Here is a 4,338-nt window from a genome sequence, read left to right as displayed (position 1 = left end):
TTTATTATTGAGTTGCATGAGCTGCTTATAAATTTTGGAGATTAATCCTTTGTCAGTTGCTTCATTTGCAAATATTTTCTCCCATTCTCAGGGTTGTCTTTTGGTTTTGTTTATGGTTTCCTTTGCTTTGCAAAAGCTTTGAAGTTTCATTAGGTCCCATTTGCTTATTTTTGTTTTTATTTCCATTTCTCTAGGAGGTGGCTTAAAAAGGATCTTGCTGTGATTTATGTCATAGAGTGTTCTGCCTATGTTTTCCTCGAAGAGTTTGATAGTTTCTGGCCTTACATTTAGGTCTTTAATCCATTTTGAGCTTATTTTTGTGTATGGTGTTAGGGAGTGATCTAATCTCATACTTTTACATGTACCTGTCCAGTTTTCCCAGCACCACTTATTGAAGAGGCTGTCCTTTCTCCACTGTACATTCCTGCCTCCTTTATCAAAGATAAGGTGACCATATGTGAGTGGGTTTATCTCTGGGCTTTCTATCCTGTTCCATTGATCTATCTTTCTGTTTTTGTGCCAGTACCATACTGTCTTGATTACTGTAGCTTTGTAGTATAGTCTGAAGTCAGGGATATTTATCTATTTTATGTATAGTAGTTTGTATCTCTTAATCCCATACCCCTAATTTGCCCTCTGCCACTTCTCTCTCCCCTTTGGTAACCACAAGTTTTTTTTCTATATCTGTGAGTCTGTTTCTGTTTCGCATATATACATTTATTTGTATTATTTTTTAGCCTGAATACTGATTTCTGAAGTACTAGTCCAAAGTGCTTTTTCTTATTCTATTCCATCTCACCTATAATATCTTCCTTTCTACATCCAAACAGAAATTAGAACTTGGAAGCTCAAAACATGTATGCAAGATGACAGGCTGGATAAAAGGAGATAACAGTTGTGCAACTGGCAGTGAGTGGGCCATTACCTCCTGGAAGATGGAGAAGATGATCCAATATAATAATAATGGCTAACATTCATTTACAGTGGGTCAGGGAATTAGCTAACCGTTTTCTAGAAATTAGCTCATTTCAACAGCTTGGCAGGGTAAATACTATTATTATTCCATTATAGTAGATGAGGAACAGAGTGTGAAGAGGTTGAATTACTAGAGCAGATCAGTTAAAAACTGATGGCCGTGGAAGGGGAGCATGGATGGGGGAGGGAAGGACGGAGGGGCGCGCAGAGCCGAGGGGCAGCCGCGGATGCTCCGGGCGCCTGTCGTGCTGTGCGCGTGCATAGCTGCCTGGTGCGCGCAGGCTCTGGCAGCGGCCACGGGCAGCAATTTTCTGGACAACAAACAATGGCTCAGCACGGTGTCCCAGTACGACCGGGAGGCCGGACAGTGGAACCGATCCCGAGACGATGATTATTTCCGCACTTGGAGTCCAGGGAAGGCCTTCGATGGGGCTCTAGACCCATGCTTAAGGCTGAAATGTAGTCGTCACGAAGTGTGCATTATTCAAGGTTCTCAGACCGCAGTCTGCGTTGGTCAGCGGAGGCTCACGCACAGTATGAAAGATGCAGGAGTTGGGCATAAGCAGTGGAGGGGTCCTCCGACATCCACCTGCCAGCAGTGCTCGGGGGTCTCTACCAGCCCTGTCTGTGGTTCAGATGGACATACCTACTCTTCTCAGTGCAAACTAGAATACCAGGCATGCATCTTAGGAATACAGATCTCAGTCAAGTGCGAAGGATGTTGCCTGTGTCCTTCAGATACGACCATGGGCTCAAGCAGGAATATGAAGAGGGCCTGCAGTGACCTGGAGCTCAGGCAGATGGCCAGCAGACTGCTGGACTGGTTCAAGGCCCTGCATGAGAGTGGGGGCCAGAACAAGAAGACGAAAGCATCGCTGCGGCCGGAGAGAAGAAGATTTGATACCCGTATTTTGCCAATTTGCAAGGATTCACTCGGCTTGATGTTTAACACTTGATACAAACTACCACCTGCTCCTGGACCAGTCGGAGCTTGGGAGCATTTACCTGGACAAGAACGAGCGGTGCGCGGAGGCCTTCTTCAGCTCCTGTGACACGTACAAGGACAGCTCCACCTCCAACAACGAGTGGTGCTACTGCTTCCAGAGGCAACAAGACCCACCTTGACAGACGGAGCTCGGCAGTATTCAGAAGCGACTCGGGGTGAAGAAGCTCCCTGGACATTAAATCCCCCAGTGTGACGCAGATGGTTACTACAAGCCAACGCAGTGCCACGGCAGCACTGGGCAGTGCTGGTTTGTGGACCGATACGGAAGGGAAGTCGTGGGGTCCAGGAAGCGCGGTGCTGCAGACTGTGCTATTGATTTTGAGATCTCTGGAGATTTTGCAAGTGGAGATTTCCGTGAATGGGCTGCTGATGACGATGAAGATGACATTATGAACGATGAAGATGAAATTGAAGATGATGATGAGGATGAAGGGGATGATGATGATGGTGGTGACCAGGATGGATACATCTGATGGATGAGAGCTGAGAGCAACAAATTCTATGTTTCTTTTATTTACCAAGTGATCCCTTACTGAGGAGTACCTTCTTGCCCCAAAACAAAATGATTCTAAAACTCACTTAATATTTTGTATAATTATTTCAAATATTGCAACTAAAGTCATAGAACTTTATGTTTAGAGAAGTATCATTTACTTTGAGTTTTTATCTGAAAAAGAGAACACATATGGAGTCTAGCCAGACAAGAGAAAGTTATGAAGAGATACTGATCTATGTGAGTCTGCCACAAACAAAACAACCAGTGCTTGAGGTCATATATGATATTTTTCTGGGAAAAATTCTAAGTTAAATCTACAATAACATACTAGTGACCTGGATTCTAAGGATTTTATTAAAATATGCATGACCTTAATTGCAGTTTCCAAGTAGACTCTTCCCAGAGCTGGAGTGATTTAGAGGTGAGTGAGAGAATAGCACAAAGTGAGAAAAACAAAGTCACTATCTTGGAGACCTCCACCATGTTTGTATGTTTTTAGTTATGAAGTTTTAATGATGTTTTTAGTTATGAAGTTATTCTGGATGTGACCAGATATCGTACAAAATGGGCAGCAGGGGAAAACCATGGATTTTGAAAGTTAAAAACATAGTTGTCCTTTCTAATTTTTATTTTATTTTGGACAGCAGTCTCATGTTGATTTGTTTGATAATCTTAACCAGCATGATTTCTTTATCTTTCTAGGTTTCTTTATCTTTCTGACCAGCAACTTAGGGTGCAGAACTTAAAGTAGAAAGACAAAGGGAAAGATTCTTTTAAACCATATTTTTACAAAAAGTTTGTCATTTGCCTCAATATCAAACTTAAAAATCTTCATTCTTGTTTTATTTCCTATGTTAGATAAATATTTGCATTTAATCTAAGAATTATGCCATTTTTGTTACTAGTGTCAAAACTTAGAGAACATACTGTATTGTGCCTTGCAAAATAGAAATAGAAAGGTTTCAGCATGCATCCCCACATAGGACATTAGGCCATAGATAGGCACACCTAATCACAAATTAATACCAGTCCCGGTACTGCTGCTGGAATGAAGAAAATAGAATACTTTCTTTCTTTTTTCTACTGTTACATAGTTACCATGTTTATGATTATTGTGTGGAGTACCATTTAAGATTTAACTGCAACAAAAATTACTTTAATTGTTGTATTTAAGTTAGCATGTTAATTAATCATGTAGCCCTTCTGGTACACCATCCCTTTTAAGGATATCATCAGACCTATGGTTTTGGGCCCATGATAAAAGTGGAAAAACCTGTTGGGTGTTACACACTGGTGTCACCACGTAAACACTGGTTCAGCTGGTTTCCCAGTATACAATCCACTGAAATAAAGTTGTTGGATTCTTTCCATTTGATTTATATACACTAAGAGAAAAATCTTTAATGTTAATTTTATGTAATATTTAAGATAAAATGTATTTTCTCTTTTACTGTTTATGTATAGTTTACAAAATAAAGAATCTTGAAACCGAAAACAAACAAACAAAAAAACCTGATGGCACGGGGACATTAAAAAAATTTTGAGAGTCAGGAGATGTCTGTGATGTTACTATCCATTTACTTCGTAATTTTGTACAAGTAGATTCCTGTTTCCTTATTTCATTGTCCAAACCTGCAAATCGTACCATTCTGTGACTTCGAGACTCTGTCTGAGGTAATTGGTGGTATAATTCAAAATTTGGAGGAACAGTCAAGCATGGATAAGACTGGAAGAATATATAAAAATTGTTCTACACCACCATATTCATTTACCCTGCTTCAAACTTTCTTACTTGTTCTCCTGCTCATGGCACTGACTCTCCTTCCTTCCCTACTTGCAGATATGATTTAAGTTCCATAGA

General features: G+C 40.6%; 1 pseudogene; it reads left to right on the top strand.

The window, feature by feature from the left end:
• Positions 1-1,202: 1,202 nt before the first annotated feature.
• Positions 1,203-2,454, top strand: LOC132418074 (testican-3 pseudogene; annotated as a pseudogene).
• Positions 2,455-4,338: the final 1,884 nt, after the last annotated feature.

This window comes from Delphinus delphis, chromosome X (assembly GCF_949987515.2).
Source record: "Delphinus delphis chromosome X, mDelDel1.2, whole genome shotgun sequence".
Lineage (NCBI taxonomy): Eukaryota > Metazoa > Chordata > Mammalia > Artiodactyla > Delphinidae > Delphinus > Delphinus delphis.
Note: the sequence above shows the minus strand (reverse complement) of the source record. Positions and strands in the feature narration are given on the sequence as shown.